Source organism: Portunus trituberculatus, chromosome 38 (assembly GCF_017591435.1).
Source record: "Portunus trituberculatus isolate SZX2019 chromosome 38, ASM1759143v1, whole genome shotgun sequence".
Taxonomy (NCBI): Eukaryota; Metazoa; Arthropoda; class Malacostraca; order Decapoda; family Portunidae; genus Portunus; species Portunus trituberculatus.
Window position 1 is genome coordinate 4,611,327 of NC_059292.1, and position 12,155 is coordinate 4,623,481.

General features: G+C 38.7%; 1 protein-coding gene across 5 annotated transcripts in view; it reads right to left on the reverse strand.

Moving 5' to 3' along the window:
• LOC123514771 overlaps positions 1 to 12,155 on the reverse strand; it is an 83,748-nt gene that overhangs the window by 67,333 nt on the left and 4,260 nt on the right. The window lies entirely within an intron of this gene.

The window sequence follows — 12,155 nt, forward strand, 5'->3', positions numbered from 1 at the left end:
AAACCGTAACAGTGAATAAAAGAGACGAACAGAACCACAGAAGGAAAAATCAAACCGTAACCGTGAAAAAAGAAACGAACAGAACCACAGAACAGAACCACAGAACCACAGAAGAAAAAAATCAAACCGTGACAGTGAATAAAAGAGACGAACAGAACCACAGAAGGAAAAATAGAAAGAAAAGAAAAAACTCAAACCGTTAGTGTGCAACCTTCAATTTAACAAACCACACCACAACAAATCACACGCGGCCCGTTCACCAAAACTCAATACAAATCAAAGAGAATTCCCGAAACAACAGAAACGTAATTAATTCATCTTTCGTAACAGCTTCACAAAATAGTCGGCGGCAACGCTCCACTCATTTGGCGTCACATGGGAAGCAGGAAGCAACTCCTTGGACAGATACCGCACATCATAGCCCCGTATTCTGACACTCCCGCGCCGCCCCTCCACTACACTCAAGAAAAGGCTCTACTTGGAGTGATGCGGTTTCTTTATTTTTTTTTCTATAGTTCTTATGGCAGATTTGCAAGATTTCTACATTATTAACCTCTTCAATACTGAGAGACATTTGTACCTTTAAATTTGTGTACGATTAGACCATTTCATTGACATCAGGAAGGATTTATGGAGGTCAGAAGATTAATGTCCACAGTCTTCACTATTTTAACAGCCCACATAAGTTTCTGAAAATATATAAAATCACTAAATAGTAAGCAAAATGAATATGGAAGCGCGTCATGGTAGTCAAGGGGTTAAATTCTATAGTTCTTGTGGCAGCTTAGCAAGATTTCTTCATTACTAACGGGAGAAAACACTATTGGAAACCCGGCTTATCATCTCTGTGGTCTTTGAAAATGGTCGAGGTGAGACAAGAAAACGTTTTAGAATCCTGGTTACATCAAAGCACAAAACAGCACAACTCACACCACGTCACATCCCCTAAAGTGTGCCCAAGATTAGAGATAATAATAAAAAACAAGGAAAAGTTAGTAGGTACATTTATTTTTCATATTACACAGTACGCTTCAAGTTACCGCTGGCTGGATCAAGGCCAATATTCTGAAACGCTTTGCTTTCTCACCATCACTGCTTTCCGAAGGCTCCAGTTGAAGATACTCGTGTTTTTTAGAGTATTTTTTAAGGTTTTGATGATAGAATGGCAAGATTTCTAGTTTGTTAAAAGGAGAAACTGTATAGAAAACCCGGCTAGTTGTCTCTGTGGCCTTGGAAAATTGTCGTAGTGAGAGGGGAAGGCGTTTCTGAATAGGGACGAAAGTGTGATGAGGCGGATGTGGAGGGCGTGCTGTTGTTGTAGTTCGGGAAGCGTCTGATAGAAGGTGACTAGACAGCATTCCATCTCCGGCATGACCCTCGCCCACCATCACCACGACACTTCCATCCTTATGTGGTGACAGTCTTGCCATGTTGGTCTGTGTTCTGAATCGCTTTGCTCTCTCGCTCACCAAGACCACTTTCAAGAACTATAGAGATGTTTAGCCGAATTCTTGGAAATGGTTCTCTTATCAACAATGCAGAAATCTTGGTAAACTGCTACTACGGTCATAAAAATAAAGCACTTATATGAAACCCGTGTAACTTTAACTCATTCAGTGCTATGGCGCGTTTTCATATCTATTCTGGTTACTATTTGGGGATTTTATACAGCTTTAGAAACTTATGTGGGGATTATAATAGTGAAGACTGGCCATTAATCTTCTGACTTCCATAAACCCTTCCTAATGTAAAATAAATCGTCTAACCATACCCAAACGTAAGGTAAATATGCGTCCCAGTACTTGAAAGCAGTAGAACTGAGGCATGGAAAGGTTTCATGTATTGCCTGAAATTGAGTGGAGAAAACGTCATTGTATTCGTCCATGTTGCTAATCTTGTTAATCTGTCGCAAGATCACTAAAAAGAACACCTTTTAAAATCAGTATAACCTTAACAAGAGCCTTTCGAAAGTAGTAGAAGTGCCTTACAGAAGTTTTTTTAGAATTAGGTCGAATATTGCGTGGAGAAAATGTCGTTGTATTGGTGTATCCGTGCGCAGTATTTGTACTAGGTTCTGGAGCGCTCTCTCAGATGTGGTGTAACGGTGTAGTAATTCGTGAAGCTAACATCAACATTGCCATCTGCGTTGTGGCTCAGTAACTGCTGGGAGTGATTAGCGTAATACAAGAACTTCATGACAAGCAGTAAATATGACACTGACTCAAGGCCGTGTCATGAATACTTTTTTTTTTTTTCAGAGACCATAGAGATGACTAGTCGGATTCTACTGTTTGTGTGTGTGTGTGTGTGTGTGTGTGTGTGTGTGTGTGTGTGTGTGTGTGTGTGTGTGTGTGTGTGTTTAAATAAGAGGGGAAAGCTAGTCAAGGGCAAGAAAAAAAGATAAAAAAAATAAAAGGCACACAATAAAAGACCAATAAAAAAGCCATATGAAAAGAGGCCCTTTATAATTCTTACTGACCTATTACTAGAAACATAGCACCATTTAAAATCCCAATGATTTCCACCACTGTACAAAAAAAAGGCTGTTCAAAGCTGTCCAGATGAGACGCAGAAATGTTGGGCAGTAAGTGAAGTGGCGCCTAAACAACTATGGCGCCGAGATAACTAATTCTTTATGGCACCGATATAACTAATTATCCATTGCGCCGAAATAATCAATTATCTATGGTGCCGAAACAGCTAATTCTCTATGGTGCCGAAACAACCAATTCTCTATGGTGCCGAAACAACTAATTCTGTATTGCGCCGAAAAAGCTAATTCTCTATGGCGCCGAAAAAACTCATTCTCTATGGCGCCGAAACAGCTAATTCTCTATGGTGCCGAAATAAACAAAAAGAATGCATCAAATACTGTTAAACCCGCGATCCTGTTGTGGATTCCTTTACGTTCTACATTGTGTTATAGTCTCTGCGATTACAGCAGTTCACTTCAGTTTGGGAGCAAATGCGATCTGCTCCATCCTGAATTTAATTGCGGAAAAGGAAAAGCTTTATAAATGGTGGAATACAAAAGGGAAGAGATGGACGGGCGCGGTTCTCCCATAGACATACATCCTCGTGAGTGAGCAAAGAGTCGACAGAAATTCTCAGGCTGGTCTTTAACCCTTTCAGTACTGGGACGCAATACTACCTTGAGTGTTGGATATAATTGGACCATTTTATTTGCATTAGGAAGGGTCTATGGAGGTCAGAAGATTAATGGCCAAAGTCCTCACCATTTTAATCCTCACAAGAGTTTCTGAAGTTGTATAAAATCGCCAAATGGTATGCAGAATAGATACAAAAACGTGTCATGATACTGAAAGGGTTAAAGAGTCAACAGAGATTCTTGGGTTGGTCTTAAAGAGTACTGCTGAAATCTCTCTCCCTCGGCGGCACACGAAGGAAGCACACCACCTTTGTGATACTGATATATATATAACCACTTGCTTCTTAATCCCTTCAGTACCATGGTTCGTTTTCATATTTATTCTGCTTACTATTTGGTGACTTTATGCAGCTTCAGAAACTTATGTGGTGCATTGAAATAGTGAAGACTGGCCATTAAGCTTCTGACCTCCATAGATCCTTGCTAATGTAAGTAAAATCGTCTAATCATGCCCAAACTCAAGATAAAAATGCCTCCCAGTACTGAAAGCGTTAACGTATTACTTATGAGCTTATCTAAGCACGGAACATTAATTCCATATCCACCAGCATGTCCGTTTAGTTTGTATTAGCGTTATTCTCTTGTTACCCAGAGAACTCCATCACTACAGACCAAGTTATAGACCAATATTAAAGTTTAATTTTCCATAGACAAAATAAATCAATGAATAGATAGATAAATATATAAATAAATACATAAATAAGGAAGACTGGCCACAAGCTATTCTATACCTTTTAGAAATACTGAATGGCCGTCCTCAGCGTCCAACCAATTGAACTTCATCGCAAAACAGGATTATGGAACTGTATCGAAGAGTAAATTACAAAACAGAGACCATTAAAAGTTTCAGTGAAGGTGTCAGTGTGAAAAGGAGACATTCGTTGGGTTATCAAAGTATCCAAGTCTTAGTTGCTGCTTCTCGCCACTCTACCTAAACAGGACGTGGCTGTGTGTCTATATAAGTAAAGCCTGTATTATGAAACTTGATGCTCCCTCACCACGACTATTTAAACCCCGTGACTGCCATTCTGTAAACTTCTTTTTCTAATTACCACTCACTCTCAGCCATCTTTACATACTTTACAACCATATACAACTTTTCTAACTAGAAAGAAATTGTAAAATATATTCTTTTTCATCGCTCCCTTTCTTGTAGATGCTTATAAAGATTTCATGTATTGCTTTTGGTGACGTTAATTGCTTCGTGTCGCCGTGGAAGTGTTAAAAGGCTACAGAATTGATCAGTCAGGTTCTCAAAACTATTTCGCCTATTAGTGATGCAGAAATCTTGTTTATCTGTCACTGGAAAAGTAGAAACATTATTAAAAACCCGGGTGCCTTCAAATAAAGTTCTTTGAAAGTAGTTAGTGAGTCGCAGAATTGTTTATGAATATGGACTGTTTCGCCTATTAGTGACGCAGAAATTTTGTTTATGTCACTGGAAAAGTAGAAACATTATCAAAAACCAGTGTGCCTTCAAATAAAGTGTTTTGAAAGTAGTGTGGGTGAGTCGCAGAAGCGTTTATGAATATGGCCATGCATGAGTCTCTTGAAGTAACTCAGAGCTGTGGAATTACTCATATACGGAGTGACGGAAGCTGGAATGAATATTGTAACGAGCATGACAGCCTGATGATGACACTGCCTATTTACTTATTTGCTTATTTAGTATTATCATTCAAGCATTGCAACAGAAAATAAGGGACTAAAAATAGAATAAAAAATAAGATGAAAATAAATCTATTCATATCACTGTATATCAAAAAGAAGAAAAATACTCATAGCACTTTAGTAAGACACCTACACACACACGCCCCCCCACACACACACGTAGCAGTCTCAGTAATATAGCAAAGGTACCTGGAAAAATACATCACTTATTAGGCAACATGAGAAACAAAGAGAAAAAAAAACCAGGAAAATAGAAAAGAGTTACAAAAAATTTAAACACAAGGTACAAAGAAAGGCTGACGTAATGCGCAGAGAGAGAGAGAGAGAGAGAGAGAGAGAGAGAGAGAGAGAGAGAGAGAGAGAAGGGAGAAGCTAGCATAAATAAAAGTCTAAGTCATCCGTATTATAGGACGGGCGAGGGAGGAGGTGAAGGGCTTAACACCGTGTTCCAACCACTAAAGGGACTGGAACGACTGGGGAGAGAGAGAGAGAGAGAGAGAGAGAGAGAGAGAGAGAGAGAGAGAGAGAGAGAGAGAGACCCCAAGGTGATGTATGACGGATGAGTAACATAACACTAATTTAGAGTAAGAAAGATTAAACTGAGATGTAAAATTATACTCTCCGGTGCTTGGGAAGGTTTGATGGAAGGGAAGGCGCGAACAAAGAACGCTCTCCTCTGCCACACTGCCTGACTGATTGACTGACTGATGGAAAGTAGATATGGAAGTGGGATTTCATTTCTGTAGCTCGTATTAACCCCTCCAATTCTGAGACGCATTTTTTACCTTGATTTTTGGGTGTGATTAGACGATTTTATTTGCATTAGGAATGGTCTATGGAGGTCAAAAGATTAATAGCCAAAGTCTTTACTATTCTAATCACAACATATGTTTCTAAGGTTGTTTAAAATCACCAAAATAGTAACGACAATGAATAGGAAAACGCGTCCTGCTGCTGAAGAGATTAAAGCAACTCTCTTCTGAAATGCTTTGCTCTCAACATCACCACGACTGTTTTGAAAGGCCACAGAGGTGATTAGCGCGGTTCCTAGTACTGTTTCTCCTGCTAATAATGTGAAACTGTCTCAATCTGTCGTTAGAACCGTAAGAACAACCTTAAAACACGTGTTACTTCAAGTAGAGCCTGTTGAGTGGAATGAAGGCTCTAGACAATGGTAAGCATACACACACACACACACACACACACACACACACACACACACACACACACACACACACACACACACACACACACACACACACACACACACACACACTCGCTTCAAGATGTTACGTTGTTAGAAAAAAAAATGTCATTGAGAGAAATGGGAAAAATAACATTACTTCGATAGAGAGGTGCAGAGAAGAAAATACAAATAAAAGTTTTTGCATTTAAATAGATACATATAAACATATAAACATACATACATACATACATACATACATATATAAGTAGGTACGTAGACCATTTGACTGACTGATAGATAGAAAGAAGGCAACAAAAAATAGCTAGGTAGATAAGTAGATATATAGATAAATAGATGGAAAGACATACAGATAGATAGATATAGATACATATGTTGATAGATTGATTGGCTGACTGACTGATAGGTGACTGACTGATAGGTGGAAAGGAAGAGAGTAGGATAGACAGATAAACAGACATATAGACAGACAGCTTGATGGGCAGACAGGCGGTACAGTTACATACAAACAGAGTGAGTGAGTGAGGTGGTGCATGATGAGCAGGGCAGTGTGTGTGTGTGTGTGTGTGTGTGTGTGTGTGTGTGTGTGTGTGTGTGTGTGTGTGTGTGTGTGTGTGTGAGTGAGTACAGTATGTAACGGCGACGTCCTGTATTAGGAAATTACACAAGTTGAAGAGTTCAATTAATGCCATATTACTCTTGTTATAAAGTTGTCATCATTTATAATCACGCTATAATTAAGTTATAATGATCTCTATCGTAGCTGGATAGTCTATAAATATACTTTTACGCACAGCATAGCAACCCGCTCATGTGGCGTGGCTGACTTTTGTTTTATATTTCATTGTTTTAGTCTCTTTTATCCGCCACTAATATCGAGGCAGGTTCGTGACTGAGGCTTCCTGGCGAGGCACTGACCTGCCGCTTGGTGACTCCGATACCTACACACACTCACACACCAGTCCGTAATCTGAAACGCTCTGTCCTCTCACTAAGACTATTTTGAAAGGCTACAGTGGTGATTAGCCGGGTTCTCAAGAGTATTTCTCCTGTTAATAGTGCAAAAATCGTATTGATCCATCAGAACTATAAAACACACTTAACAAACCCGTGTAACGTCAACTACTAAAGACTTTTGAAAACATAGAAATGCAGAGCAAGGAAGGGGCAAGAATGATGACTACGTATCGCATCGCTAAGGAAACTCTCAAATCTTATCAGCTGCTCACCCTCGACGAACTAAGGCCGGTAGCACTTTTGTATCTTCTTGTACTATTATAGATTGACTCCAGCTGGTCGTGCAGTTTTCAATGTTAGGACAAGACAAGATTATGTGTCGTACCATTGATATATTGTGGAAACTCGATGATATACTGAAGACAAAGAAGAAAGAGAGAAAAGGAGATCGACGTTGGTAGGGCTAGGAAAAAAAGTTGAAAAAAAGAGAGAGATAGAAAGAAAAAAAAAAAGGCGGTCGATGTTGATTGGATTGTTTGGGAGATAAACTGGATAAAAAGAAAGAAAATAGTAAAAGAAAAGAGGCAGATATTAGAATTGTTACTTAGCGATAACTTGAAAAAAAAAAAAGAATGAGCAGAAAAGAAAGATTAAAAGGTGAAGAATTTTTGATAGAGTTTACTTAAAGTGATAACTTGAAAAAATAAAATAAAAACAGAATAAAAGAGAGGAATGGAGTTAATTGTTGCCAGATCTGGTGGAGTAACTTTGATGTTGACGCAGAGTATAGCAAACTGAAGGCTGCTACGAGTACTTTGAGACAGCGAAAGGAAAAGGGAATGAAAGAAAAACAGAAAAAGAATTAAAAGGTTAGTAAATTTGAAGATAAACTAAAAAAAAAAAAATAAATAAACAAAAGTAAAGCTGGATGAATGCTACGATTACTTACAGACACAGAGAAAGAAAAAGAATGAAAGAAAAAAAAGAAAGAAATAAAAGAGTTTCACGTTTGTAAATTTGAAGATAAACTAAAAAAAAAAAAAATGGATAAACAAAAGGAAATGCTGAATGCGCTACGATTGCTTACAGTGCTGCTACGAGTACTTTGAGACACAGCAAAAGAAAAAAGAATAAAAAAAAAGAAAGAGAATTAACTGGTTAGTAAATTTGAATGTAAACTAAAAAAAAAAGACAATAGATAAACAAAAGGAATGTTGAATGAATAAGCTACGATTACTTAAAATGCTGCTGCGATTAGTTAGAGACACGGTGAAAGAAAAAAAAAAAAGAAAAGGAAAGAAAAACGAAAGAGAAATTAAAGGGTTCTACGTTTGTAAATTTGAAGATAAGCTATAAAAAGAAAATAAATAAACACAAGTAAAGCTGAATGAATGCTACGATTACCTAGAGAGACAGAAAAAGAAAAAAGAAAAAAAAATGAAAGAAAAAAGACAAATAAAAGAGTTCCACGTTAGTAGATTTAAAGATAAACAAAAAAAATAATAAATAAAACAAAAAAGTAAACCTGAATGAATGCTACGATTACCTAGAGAGACAGTGAAAGAAAAAAAAAAAAGACAAATAAAAGAGTTTCACGTTAGTAGATTACCTAGAGAGACAGTGAAAGAAAAAAAAAAAGAAAATGATAGAAAGAAGAAAGAGAAATAGAAGAGTTTGGTGGTGGTGTTGTTACTTGACGATAAACTAAAAAAGAAATTAAATGAACAGAAGATAGAAAAGAAGATCAGGAAAAAGTGTAGAGTCAGAGGAGGCAGACTTGATGGTGGCAACAGGCAAACAAAACCATGGAGGAGAATGAAAGATGAGAGGGCAACAGACGCTAAACAAAACAGACCCACTTCGATGCCAGTCTCCGAGCAGGTTCGAGAGAGTTAGCCAAAAGAATGGGATAAGGGATAAGGAAGTGTGTGTGAGGTAGCAGGGATGACTACCAACTTTACTGATGGACAAGGAAAACAGAAACTAAAACAAAAATTACCCACTTCTATACCAGTCCCAAGCAGGTCCAAGAGAGTTAGCCAAAAGAATGGGATAAGGGATAAGGAAGTGTGTGAGGTAGCAGGGGAAGACTATCAACTTATACTGAAACAGGTGAAGGTTCATGTAAGTAAGGACTGCCACGTGTAGACCCAATGACTTCTTACACCTTCTTTGACTTCCTGACGTTCTTGTGTGTGACTGTCGCGTGGTAAGCTTCAAGTTAGTACGGCTGTGGTGCGGTGTGGTGTTGGCAGGCCAGCGATGTGGTAAACTCAGGAGTGAAGGAAGGAGATAAAACCACCACTACCACCTCCGCAACCAGAATCAGAAACTGTAACACCGTAACACTTCCCTGCCTCTCTACCTGTCTGCCTGCCTGCCTCTGCCTCTGCACTGCTTGCCTAACACACGTCAACAGGACATAAGTTAAGGCCGGCGAGTGTGCTGACGAAGACAAGCACCGCCGTGACAACATTACAACAATATTAATGCTACCCCTTCAAAGCGAACACATGCAGAAAAAAAAAATAATTATACACGACATCATGCACGTACTAGTTACTGGTGAAAACATTACGCAAAACAATGAGTTAACATACAGATTCTCTTTTAATTCATATCAGGAGTTTGTCTGAGAAAGGTGCGAGTTGAAATAAGGAGAAATATTAATGCAAAGTGACGATGGATGAAATTAAAAGTGTAAAGAAGACTCCTGTTTCCGGGAAGAGCTAACAGACGGTGATGTTTGACGAAATGCTGGAGAAAAGCTAGATTAGAGAGAGAGAGAGAGAGAGAGAGAGAGAGAGAGAGAGAGAGAGAGAGAGAGAGAGAGAGAGAGAGAGAGAGAGAGAGAGAGAGAGAGAGAGAGAGAGAGACAGACAGATAGATAGACAAAGAAAGAGAGAAGAAAAAAAATAAACATAATAGTAAAAAGATAAAAGAAAAAAACGCTAATAAAAAGGAAGTAAAAAGGAAATAATAAAAAATACGATAAATAGAAAAATAAAAACAAACTAGGAGAAAAAGAATAGCAAACGAAAATCAAACCAAATAAAAGAAAACAGGAAAGAAAAAAGAAAATATAAGAAATAAAAAGAAGTGAAAAGAAAGAAAAGAAAAAAAGGCAAATTAGAGATTAGATGAAAAATGAAAAGGAAACATGACAAGAGAGAAAGAAAGAGAGAAAGAACGAAGCGAACTAAGATCAAATAAAAAAGAAAACAAGAAAAAAAAGAAAGCAAGGAAAAGAAAGAAAAAAAGTCAAGGAAACTGAAAAATAAATAAATAAAAGGAAGCAAGAAGAAGAAAGAAAAAAAGAATAAAGCAAATTAAGAAAGAAAAAAAAAAGTATATGGAGTGGAGAAACAAAGAAGACAGAATAATCAGATAAAGAAAGAGAAAAGAAAGAAAAGATAAAGGGAGGGAAAGGAATAGGGAAAGAAAGATTAATTGAGCTAAGAAAAGAAAAAATGAGCTAAAAATAGTTAAAGTGAGCCAAGGAAAGATAAAATGAGCTAAAAAATATGATAAAATGAGCCAAAAATAGATGAGCTAAGAAAAGATAAATTGAGCTAAAAAATATGATGAATTGAGCCAAAATAAGATAGAATGAGCTAAAAATAGATAAAGTGAGCCAAGAAAAGATTAAATGAGCTAAAAAAAAAGGTGAATTGAGCCAAATTGAAATAAAATGAGTTAACAAAAATCAAGTGAGCCAAAAAAAAGATAAATTGAGCCAAAAAAAAGATTAATAGACAAAAAACAAGAGATGAAGTGAGACAAGAGACAAAAAAATGAAATGAGCAAAATAAAGACGAACTGAGACAAAAAAAAAATTAAGTGAGCCAGAGAAAAGATAAATTGAGCCAAAAAAGATAAATTGAGACAAAAAAAGATAAATTGAGACAAAAAAAATAAGTGAAAAGATAAAATGAAGGAGAAAAAAAAAGAAAGAAGTGAGCCAGTGAGGAAATAAAGAAAATGGAGGCAATGTGACAGCTGCATTAAACCATTAGACGCGAGGAAACGGAAGGAAATCAAGAGAAAAAATCTTTGACGGGAGGAAAAAAAAGAGAGAAGGAAAAGAAGGAAATCCACATCGCATGGAGGAACTTGTGCCAAACTTTTCCCACGATGCAACAGAAGAAGCACGAAAGTCAAGCACGGCGAGGGAAGACAAAGGGTGTGGCCAGCTGACTGTTACCATGGGGCAAAGCTTCCGTGCAACCATCCGCCCACCACCACCACCACCACCACCGCCACCGCCGCCACTGCCGCCTCCACCACCACCACTGCCGCCGCCGCCGCCGCAGCCTCTCTTTCTGAACAAGCCTCTCCATAACTCCCTCTCTCCGTCCCTCTCCCCCCTCTTTCTTTGTCTACGGTCTCTGCCCATAGCAAAACCTTCATTAGCCTCAAAGTGCATCGGGTTAGTGACGCAGGCAAGGCAGCGGTGGCGGTGGTGGAAGGGGGAGATGCGTCCGTGGGCGGTTGCGAGGCTGCACACATAGAGGGTTGCAGGCACACCAAGGCATGCTAAAGAACGACAAGTCAGCTGTGTTCTTTATCGCTTTCATCCCGTGCGGCGTGGATGGTGTGGTATAGACGCCTGTAAAAGATGAATTAAGTATACTTTTTTAACATTTCTATCTGTTGCATACCCTGGACGGCGAGACACAGACAGTCGGAAGGCCAGCGAGGCACGTTTAAAGAGAGACAAACTTGTGGTATTTTACTTAGCGAAACGTGCTACATTCGCAGACCGAAAGCCACGTAGAGCAATGCACGCACAGGTTTTATGGAGCTGTGTAATTCCTCACCTAAAGAACATATGTTGACACCTCAAAGGAACTCTTTCCGCCCGCCCGGAGACGCTCATTCATCGCCCCCCCCGCTGCGCGCAAAGTTCCTCTCACTGCCTCCGGGAAAGGCTCGGTGAGTCCTGATAGTGTTCTCTGGTGACTGGTTCAGTAGTTGGTGCAGTACATGGATAAATACAAGTGCCTAAATAAAACCCCTTTCCTCTGTTCGGATACTGCGACTGTTTTTTTACTGGTTGGCAAACAAAGAATGCCATGCAGGATGTTCGTCACTGCTGTCACTCCTACGAACCATCACTAGCGAACCAGCCAGATTAGACCAATGATCGACACA